Source organism: Euprymna scolopes, chromosome 32, assembly GCF_053919585.1.
Source record: "Euprymna scolopes isolate OS-2025 chromosome 32, ASM5391958v1, whole genome shotgun sequence".
Lineage (NCBI taxonomy): Eukaryota > Metazoa > Mollusca > Cephalopoda > Sepiida > Sepiolidae > Euprymna > Euprymna scolopes.
Window position 1 is genome coordinate 96,573,970 of NC_136513.1, and position 13,878 is coordinate 96,587,847.

Genomic DNA, 13,878 nt, shown 5'->3' on the forward strand with positions numbered 1-13,878 from the left:
ATAATAAACATGATAAATAATAATTATGATAAATAATAATTATGATAAATACTAAATATGATAAATAATAATTATGATAAATAATAAATATGATAAATAATAAATATGATAAATAATAAATATGATAAATAATAAATATAATAAACATTACATATGATAAATAATAAATATGATAAATAATAATTATGATAAATAATAAATATGATAAATAATAATCATGATACATACTCATAATCATGATAAATAATAAATATGATAAATAATAAATATGATAAATAATAAATATGATAAATAATAAATATGATAAAGAATAATTATGAGAAATAATAAATATGATAAATAATAATTATGATAAATAATAAATATGATAAATAATAAATATGATAAAGAATAAATATGATAAATAATAAGTATGATAAAGAATAATAATGATAAAGAAAAAATATGATAAATATTAAATATGATAAAGAATAATTATGATAAATAATAAATATGATAAATAATAAATATGATAAATAATAATTATGATAAATAATAAATATGATAAAGAATAATTATGATAAATAATAAATATGATAAATAATAAATATGATAAATAATAAATATGATAAATAATAATTATGACAAATAATAAATATGATAAATAATAATTATGATAAATAATAAATATGATAAATAATAATTATGATAAATAATAATTATGATAAATAATAATTTTGATAAATAATAATTATGATAAATAATAATTATGATAAATAATAAATATGATAAATAATAATTATGATAAATAATAAATATGATAAATAATAATTATGATAAATAATAAATATGATAAATAATAATTATGATAAATAATAAATATGATAAATAAGAATTATGATAAATAATAAATATGATAAATAATATTTATGATTAATAATAATTATGATAAATAATAATTATGATAAATAATAATTATGATAAATAATAAATATGATAAATAATAATTATGATAAATAATAAATATGATAAATAATAATTATGATAAATACTAATTATGATAAATAATAATTATGATAAATAATAATTATGATAAATAATAAATATGATAAATAATAAATATGATATCTAATAAATATGATATCTAATAAATATGATAATAATAAATATGATAATAATAAACATGATAAATAATAATTATGATAAATAATAATTATGATAAATACTAAATATGATAATAATAATTATGATAAATAATAATTATGATAAATAATAAATATGATAAATAATAAATATGATAAATAATAATTGTGATAAATAATTATTATGATAAATAATAAATATGATAAATAATAATTATGATAAATAATAAATATGATAAATAATAAATATGATAAATAATAAATATGATAAATAATAAATATGATAAATAATGATTATGATAAATAATAAATATGATAAATAACAAATATGATAAATAATAAATATGACAAATAATAAATATGATTAATAATAAATATGATAAATAATAAATATGATAAATAATAAATATGATAAATAATACATATGATAAATAATAAATATGATAAATAATAAATATGATAAATAATAAATATGATAAATAATAATTATGATAAATAATAAATATGATAAATAATAAATATGATAAATAATAAATATGATAAATAATAAATATTATAAATAATACATATGATAAATAATAAATATGATAAATAATAATTATGATAAATAATAAATATGATAAATAATAAATATGATAAATAATAATTATGATAAAGAATAATTATGATACATAATAAATATGATAAATAATAAATATGATAAATAATAAATATGATAAATAATTAATATGATAAATAATAAATATGATAAATGATAATTATGATAAATAATAAATATGATAAATAATAAATATGATAAAGAATAATCATGAGAAATAATAGATATGATAAATAATAATTATGATAAATAATAAATATGATAAATAATAAATATGATAAAGAATAAATATGATAAATAATAAGTATGATAAAGAAAAATAATGATAAATAATAAATATGATAAATATTAAATATGATAAAGAATAATTATGATAAATAATAAATATGATAAATAATAATTATGATAAATCATAAATATGATAAATAATAAATATGATAAATAATAAATATGATAAATAATAAATATGATAAATAATAATTATGATAAATAATAAATATGATAAATAATAATTATGATAAATAATAAATATGATTAATAATAATTATGATAAATAATAATTATGATAAATAATAATTATGATAAATAATAATTATGATAAATAATAAATATGATAAATAATAATTATGATAAATAATAAATATGATACATAATAATTATGATAAATAATAATTATGATAAATATTAAATATGATAAGTAATAAATATGATAAATAATAAATATGATAAACATTAATTATGATAAATAATAAATATGATAAATAATAATTATGATAAATACTAATTATGATAAATAATAATTATGATAAATAATAATTATGATAAATAATAAATATGATAAATAATAAATATGATATCTAATAAATATGATATCTAATAAATATGATAATAATAAATATGATAATAATAAACATGATAAATAATAATTATGATAAATAATAATTATGATAAATACTAAATATGATAAATAATAATTATGATAAATAATAAATATGATAAATAATAAATATGATAACTAATAAAAATGATAAATAATAAATATAATAAACATTACATATGATAAATAATAAATATGATAAATAATAATTATGATAAATAATAAATATGATAAATAATAATCATGATACATACTCATAATCATGATAAATAATAAATATGATAAATAATAAATATGATAAATAATAAATATGATAAATAATAAATATGATAAAGAATAATTATGAGAAATAATAAATATGATAAATAATAATTATGATAAATAATAAATATGATAAATAATAAATATGATAAAGAATAAATATGATAAATAATAAGTATGATAAAGAATAATAATGATAAATAATAAATATGATAAATATTAAATATGATAAAGAATAATTATGATAAATAATAAATATGATAAATAATAAATATGATAAATAATAATTATGATAAATAATAAATATGATAAAGAATAATTATGATAAATAATAAATATGATAAATAATAAATATGATAAATAATAAATATGATAAATAATAATTATGACAAATAATAAATATGATAAATAATAAATATGATAAATAATAAATATGATAAATAATAATTATGATAAATAATAATTATGATAAATAATAATTTTGATAAATAATAATTATGATAAATAATAATTATGATAAATAATAAATATGATAAATAATAATTATGATAAATAATAAATATGATAAATAATAATTATGATAAATAATAAATATGATAAATAATAATTATGATAAATAATAAATATGATAAATAAGAATTATGATAAATAATAAATATGATAAATAATAATTATGATTAATAATAATTATGATAAATAATAATTATGATAAATAATAATTATGATAAATAATAAATATGATAAATAATCATTATGATAAATAATAAATATGATAAATAATAATTATGATAAATACTAATAGTGATAAATAATAATTATGATAAATAATAATTATGATAAATAATAAATATGATAAATAATAAATATTATATCTAATAAATATGATATCTAATAAATATGATAATAATAAATATGATAATAATAAACATGATAAATAATAATTATGATAAATAATAATTATGATAAATACTAAATATGATAATTAATAATTATGATAAATAATAATTATGATAAATAATAAATATGATAAATAATAAATATGATAAATAATAATTGTGATAAATAATTATTATGATAAATAATAAATATGATAAATAATTATTATGATAAATAATAAATATGATAAATAATAAATATGATAAATAATAAATATGATAAATAATAATTATGATAAATAATAAATATGATAAATAACAAATATGATAAATAATAAATATGACAAATAATAAATATGATAAATAATAAATATGATAAATAATAAATATGATAAATAATAAATATGATAAATAATACATATGATAAATAATAAATATGATAAATAATAAATATGATAAATAATAAATATGATAAATAATAAATATGATAAATAATAATTATGATAAATAATAAATATGATAAAAAATAAATATGATAAATAATAAATATGATAAATAATAAATATTATAAATAATACATATGATAAATAATAAATATGATAAATAATAATTATGATAAATAATAAATATGATAAATAATAAATATGATAAATAATAATTATGATAAAGAATTATTATGATACATAATAAATATGATAAATAATAAATATGATAAATAATAAATATGATAAATAATAATTATGATAAATAATTAATATGATAAATAATAAATATGATAAATGATAATTATGATAAATAATAAATATGATAAATAATAAATATGATAAAGAATAATCATGAGAAATAATAGATATGATAAATAATAATTATGATAAATAATAAATATGATAAATAATAAATATGATAAAGAATAAATATGATAAATAATAAGTATGATAAAGAATAATAATGATAAATAATAAATATGATAAATATTAAATATGATAAATAATAATTATGATAAATAATAAATATGATAAATAATAATTATGATAAATCATAAATATGATAAATAATAAATATGATAAATAATAAATATGATAAATAATAAATATGATAAATAATAATTATGATAAATAATAAATATGATAAATAATAAATACGATAAATAATTAATATGATAAATAATAAATATGATAAATAATAAATATGATAAATAATAATTATGATAAATAATAATTATGATAAAGAATAATTATGATAAATAATAAATATGATAAATAATAAATATGATAAATAATAAATATGATAAATAATAAATATGATAAATAATAATTATGATAAAGAATAATTATGATACATAATAAATATGATAAATAATAAATATGATAAATAATAAATATGATAAATAATAATTATGATAAATAATTAATATGATAAATAATAAATATGATAAATGATAATTATGATAAATATTAAATATGATAAATAATAAATATGATAAAGAATAATTATGATAAATAATAATTATGATAAAGAATAATTATGATAAATAATAAATATGATAAATAATAAATATGATAAAGAATAATTATGATAAATAATAAATATGATAAATAATAATTATGATAAATAATAAATATGATAAATAATAAATATGATAAATAATACATATGATAAATAATAAATATGATAAAAAATAAATATGATAAATAATAATTATGATAAATAATAAATATGATAAAGAATAATTATGATACATAATAAATATGATAAATAATAAATATGATAAATAATAAATATGATAAATAATACATATGATAAATAATAAATATGATAAATAATAAATATAATAAATAATAATTATGATAAAGAATAATTGTGATAAATAATGAATATGATAAATAATAATCATGATAAATAATAATTATGATAAATAATAAATATGATAAATAATAAATATGATAAATAATAAATATGATAAATAATAAATATGATAAATAATGATTATGATAAGTAATAAATATGATAAATAATAAATATGATAAATAATAAATATGATCAATAATAACTATGATAAATAATAAATATGATAAATAATAAATATGATAAATAATTAATATGAATAATAATGAATATGATAAATAATGAATATGATAAATAATAAATATGATAAATATTAAATATGATAAAGAATAAATATGATAAATAATACTTATGATAAATAATAAATATGATAAATAATAATTATGATAAATAATAAATATGATAAATAATAAATATGATAAATAATAAATATGATAAATAATAAATATGATAAATAATAATTATGATAAATAATAAATATGATAAATAATAAATATGATACATAATAAATATGATGAATAATATGATAAATAATAATTATGATAAATAATCATTATGATAAATAATAAATATGATAAATAATGATTATGATAAATAATAAATATGATAAATAATAAATATGATACATAATAAATATGATAAATAATAATTATGATAAAGAATGATTATGATAAATAATGAATATGATAAATAATAAATATGATAAATAATACATATGATAAATAATTATTATGATAAATAATAAATATGATAAGTAATGATTATGATAAAGAATAATTATGATAAATAATACATATGATAAATAATCATTATGACTAAAGATTAAATATGATAAATAATAAATATGATAAATAATAAATATGATAAAGAATAAATATGATAAATAATAATTATGATAAATAATAATTTTTATAAATAATAAATATGATAAATAATAAATATGATACATAATAAATATGATGAATAATATTATAAATAATAATTATGATAAATAATAATTATGATAAATAATAAATATGATAAATAATAATTATGATAAATAATAATTATGATAAATAATAAATATGATACATAATAAATATGATAAATAATAATTATGATAAAGAATAAATATGATAAATAATAAATATGATAAATAAGGAATATGATAAATAATGAATATGATAAATAATGAATATGATAAATAATAAAGATGATAAATATTAAATATGATAAATAATAAATATGATAAATAATAATTATGATAAATAATAAATATGATAAATAATACATATGATAAAGAATAAATATTATAAATAATAAATTTGATAAATAATGAATATGATAAATAATAATTATGATAAATAATTAATATGATAAATAATAAATATGATAAATTATAAATATGATAAATAATATGATAAATAATAAATATGATAAATAATAATTATGATAAATAATAAATATGATAAATAATAATTATGATAAAGAATAATTCTGATAAATAATGAATATGATAAATAATAATTATGATAAATAATAATTATGATAAAGAATAATTATGATAAATAATAAATATGATAAATAATAAATATGATAAATAATACATATGATAAATAATACATATGATAAATAATAAATATGATAAATAATAAATATGATAAATAATAATTATGATAAAGAATAATTATGATAAATAATGAATATGATAAATAATAATTATGATAAATAATAATTATGATAAATAATAAATGTGATAAATAATAAATATGATAAATAATAAATATGATAAATAATAATTATGATAAATAATAAATATGATAAATAATAAATATGATAAATAAGGAATATGATAAATAATGAATATGATAAATAATGAATATGATAAATAATAAAGATGATAAATATTAAATATGATAAATAATAAATATGATAAACAATAATTATGATAAATAATAAATATGATAAATAATAATTATGATAAAGAATAAATATGATAAATAATAAATATGATAAATAATCAATATGATAAATAATAATTATGATAAATAATAAATATGATAAATAATAAATATGATAAATTATAAATATGATAAATAATATGATAAATAATAAATATGATAAATAATAATTATGATAAATAATAATTATGATAAATAATAATTATGATAAATAATAAATATGATAAATAATAAATATGATAAATAATAATTATGATAAATAATAAATATGATAAATAAAAAATATGATAAATAATAATTATGATAAATAATAAATATGATAAACATTAAATATGATAAATAATAGATATGATAAATAATATGATAAATAATAATTATGATAAATAATAATTATGATAAATAATAAATATGATAAATAATAATTATGATAAATAATAAATATGATAAATAATAAATAGTATAAATAATAATTATGATAAATTATAAATATGATAAATAAAAAATATGATACATAATAAATATGATAAATAATAATTATGATAAATGATAAATATGATACATAATAAATATGATAAATAATAAATATGATAAATAATACATATGATAAATAATAAATATGATAAATAATAAATATGATAAATAATGATTATGATAAATAATAATTATGATAAATAATACATATGATAAATAATAATTATGATAAAGAATAAATATGATAAATAATACATATGATAAATAATAAATATGATAAAGAATAATTATGATAAATAATAAATATGATAAATAATAATTATGATAAATAATAAATACGATAAATAATAAATATGATAAATAATAAATATGATAAAGAATAATTATGATAAATAATAAATATGATAAATAATAAATATGATAAAGAATAATTATGATAAATAATGAATATGATAAATAATAAATATGATAAATAATAAATATGATAAAGAATAATTATGCTAAATAATAATTATTATAAAGAATAATTATGATAAATAATAAATATGATAAAGAATAATTATGATAAATAATAAATATTATAAATAATAAATATGATAAATAATAAATATGATAAATAATAATTATGATAAATCATAAATATTATAAATAATAATTATGATAAATAATAAATATGATAAATAATAAATATGATAAATAATGAATATGATAAATAATGAATATGATAAATAATGAATATGATAAATAATAAATATGATAAATATTAAATATTATAAATAATAAATATGATAAATAATAATTGTGATAAATAATAAATATGATAAATAATAATTATGATAAATAATAAATATGATAAATAATGATTATGATAAATAATAAATATGATAAATAATATTTATGATAAATAATAATTATGATAAATAATAATTATGATAAATAATAATTATGATAAATAATAAATATGATAAATAATGAATATTATAAATAATGAATATGATAAATAATGAATATGATAAATAATTAATATGATAAATATTAAATATGATAAATAATAAATATGATAAATAATAATTATGATAAATAATAATTATGATAAATAATAAATATGATAAATAATAATTATGATAAAGAATAAATATGATAAATAATAATTATGATAAATAATAAATATGATAAATAATGATTATGATAAATAATAAATATGATAAATAATAATTAGGATAAATAATAAATATGATAAATAATAAATATGATAAATAATAAATATGATAAATAGTAAATATGATAAATAATAAATATGATAAATAATAAATATATTATTAAATATGATAAATAATAAATATGATAAATAATAAATATGATAAATAATAAATATGATAAATAATAATTATGATAAATTATAAATATGATAAATAACAAATATGATAAATAATAAATTTGATAAATAATAAATATGATAAATAATAGTTATGATAAATAATAAATATGATAAATAATAATTATGATAAAGAATCATCATGATAAATAATAAATATGATAAATAATATGATAAATAATAATTATGATAAATAATAAATATGATAAATAATAAATATGATAAATATTAAATATCATAAATAATAAATATGATAAATAATAAATATGATAATTAATAAATATGGTAAATAAAAAATATGGTAAATAAAAAATATGATTAATAAAAAATATGATTAATAAAAAATATGATTAATAATAAATATGATTAATAATAAATATGAAAAATAAAAAATATGATCAATAAAAATATGATAAATAATAAATATAATAAATAATAAATATTATAAATAAAAAATAAGATAAATAAAAAATATGATAAATATTAAATACGATAAATAATAAATATGATAAATATTATATACGATAAATAATAAATACTATAAATAATAAATATAATAAATAATAAATATGATAAATAATAAATATGATAAATAATAAATATAATAAATAATAAATATGATAAATAATAAATATGATAAATAATAAATATAATAAATAATAAATATAATAAATAATAAATATAATAAATAATAAATATAATAAATAATAAATATAATAAATAATAAATATAATAAATAATAAATATAATAAATAATAAATATAATAAATAATAAATATAATAAATAATAAATATGATAAATAATAAATATAATAAATAATAAATATAATAAATAATAAATATAATAAATAATAAATATGATAAATAATAAATATAATAAATAATAAATATGATAAATAATAAATATAATAAATAATAAATATAATAAATAATAAATATAATAAATAATAAATATAATAAATAATAAATATAATAAATAATAAATATAATAAATAATAAATATAATAAATAATAAATATGATAAATAATAAATATAATAAATAATAAATATAATAAATAATAAATATAATAAATAATAAATATAATAAATAATAAATATGATAAATAATAAATATAATAAATAATAAATATAATAAATAATAAATATAATAAATAATAAATATGATAAATAATAAATATAATAAATAATAAATATAATAAATAATAAATATAATAAATAATTAATATAATAAATAATAAATATGATAAATAATAAATATAATAAATAATAAATATAATAAATAATAAATATAATAAATAATAAATATAATAAATAATAAATATGATAAATAATAAATATAATAAATAATAAATATAATAAATAATAAATATAATAAATAATAAATATAATAAATAATAAATATAATAAATAATAAATATAATAAATTATAAATATGATAAATAATAAATATAATAAATAATAAATATAATAAATAATAAATATAATAAATAATAAATATAATAAATAATAAATATAATAAATAATAAATATGATAAATAATAAATATAATAAATAATAAATATAATAAATAATAAATATAATAAATAATAAATATAATAAATAATAAATATAATAAATAATAAATATGATAAATAATAAATATAATAAATAATAAATATAATAAATAATAAATATAATAAATAATAAATATAATAAATAATAAATATAATAAATAATAAATATAATAAATAATAAATATGATAAATAATAAATATAATAAATAATAAATATAATAAATAATAAATATAATAAATAATAAATATGATAAATAATAAATATAATAAATAATAAATATAATAAATAATAAATATAATAAATAATAAATATGATAAATAATAAATATAATAAATAATAAATATAATAAATAATAAATATAATAAATAATAAATATGATAAATAATAAATATAATAAATAATAAATATAATAAATAATAAATATAATAAATAATAAATATGATAAATAATAAATATAATAAATAATAAATATAATAAATAATAAATATGATAAATAATAAATATAATAAATAATAAATATAATAAATAATAAATATAATAAATAATAAATATAATAAATAATAAATATAATAAATAATAAATATAATAAATAATAAATATAATAAATAATAAATATGATAAATAATAAATATAATAAATAATAAATATAATAAATAATAAATATAATAAATAATAAATATAATAAATAATAAATATGATAAATAATAAATATAATAAATAATAAATATAATAAATAATAAATATAATAAATAATAAATATGATAAATAATAAATATAATAAATAATAAATATAATAAATAATAAATATAATAAATAATAAATATAATAAATAATAAATATGATAAATAATAAATATAATAAATAATAAATATGATAAATAATAAATATAATAAATAATAAATATAATAAATAATAAATATAATAAATAATAAATATAATAAATAATAAATATAATAAATAATAAATATAATAAATAATAAATATGATAAATAATAAAAATAATAAATTATAAATATGATAAATAATAAATATAATAAATAATAAATATAATAAATAATAAATATGATAAATAATAAATATAATAAATAATAAATATAATAAATAATAAATATAATAAATAATAAATATAATAAATAATAAATATGATAAATAATAAATATAATAAATAATAAATATAATAAATAATAAATATAATAAATAATAAATATAATAAATAATAAATATGATAAATAATAAATATAATAAATAATAAATATGATAAATAATAAATATAATAAATAATAAATATGATAAATAATAAATATAATAAATAATAAATATAATAAATAATAAATATGATAAATAATAAATATAATAAATAATAAATATAATAAATAATAAATATGATAAATAATAAATATAATAAATAATAAATATAATAAATAATAAATATAATAAATAATAAATATAATAAATAATAAATATAATAAATAATAAATATAATAAATAATAAATATAATAAATAATAAATATAATAAATAATAAATATGATAAATAATAAATATAATAAATAATAAATATGATAAATAATAAATATAATAAATAATAAATATAATAAATAATAAATATGATAAATAATAAATATAATAAATAATAAATATAATAAATAATAAATATAATAAATAATAAATATAATAAATAATAAATATGATAAATAATAAATATAATAAATAATAAATATAATATAATAAAAATAATAAATAATAAATATGATAAATAATAAATATAATAAATAATAAATATAATAAATAATAAATATGATAAATAATAAATATAATAAATAATAAATATAATAAATAATAAATATAATAAATAATAAATATAATAAATAATAAATATAATAAATAATAAATATAATAAATAATAAATATGATAAATAATAAATATAATAAATAATAAATATGATAAATAATAAATATAATAAATAATAAATATAATAAATAATAAATATAATAAATAATAAATATAATAAATAATAAATATGATAAATAATAAATATAATAAATAATAAATATGATAAATAATATACTTTTTCGCGCCATCATTGTCTAGATTATGCGCCGTTTTTTTTATGTTTGGTTAGAATAGAAAACAGCGGTAATGTCAGTTTTAACAATATTTGACCTCTTAACGGTCTTCTGTTAAGTGTTATGCTCCTTTTATAATCTTCCAGCAGTAGTCTTCCAATATGCCATGGTTGTATCTTCCTTTACAACGTTTCTCCATCACAGAAATATTCTGAGGGAATGTTTCACTATGTTCATCAATCGCATCACTAAGATTCTCCACAAAATTCACGAAGGTTACAATTTTGCAAAAATCTGTACCTGATTTGAAAAAATAAAGGCCAGAAATGACTTTTCCATGCCATTGTTCAAATAAAAATGGCCGCGGATGTTCTTTACTTTTTTGAGTGTTGCACAATGTAATCTTAGCGAATGTTATTTCGATGTTTGTCAGTTTGTGCGTCACTAATTTCTTAAACAGGAGTTGAAGAATGACATGAGGTTACGTTTTCCAGTGGTTCAGTTCTACAGCTTAATAATGAAGAATAATCTAAAGCAAATGCTACCGATGTCTGTCCGTCTGCGTCGCTCATTTCTTGGTTAGAATGTTAGGAAATTCAGAAGTAAATAACTAGAAAATAACTTTAGTCTCTCCCGCCTTAATCCAGTCTCTCCAATAAAACCTTGTTGAATCTCACCATACATATCCACTGTTTTGTTCCTGCGTGAGAAGTTTTATCTGTCCTACTTAAATCGACAGCCATGTGACTCTCACGGTCGCACAGTAAATGTCGCGAAGATGAAAAGAAACGTGGATGAAAAACATAAAAAGAACCCGTATAAGCAGCTCGCGCACGTATGTATATAGACTTCATTTATTGATTGCTCCTTAATGAAAACTGAACATCAAGGGGG

At 8.5% G+C, this 13,878-nt stretch overlaps 1 protein-coding gene across 1 annotated transcript in view; it reads left to right on the top strand.

Annotated features, from left to right (window-relative positions):
* The window catches only part of LOC145256126 (uncharacterized), a 129,945-nt gene that overhangs the window by 95,303 nt on the left and 20,764 nt on the right, over positions 1–13,878 (top strand). The window lies entirely within an intron of this gene.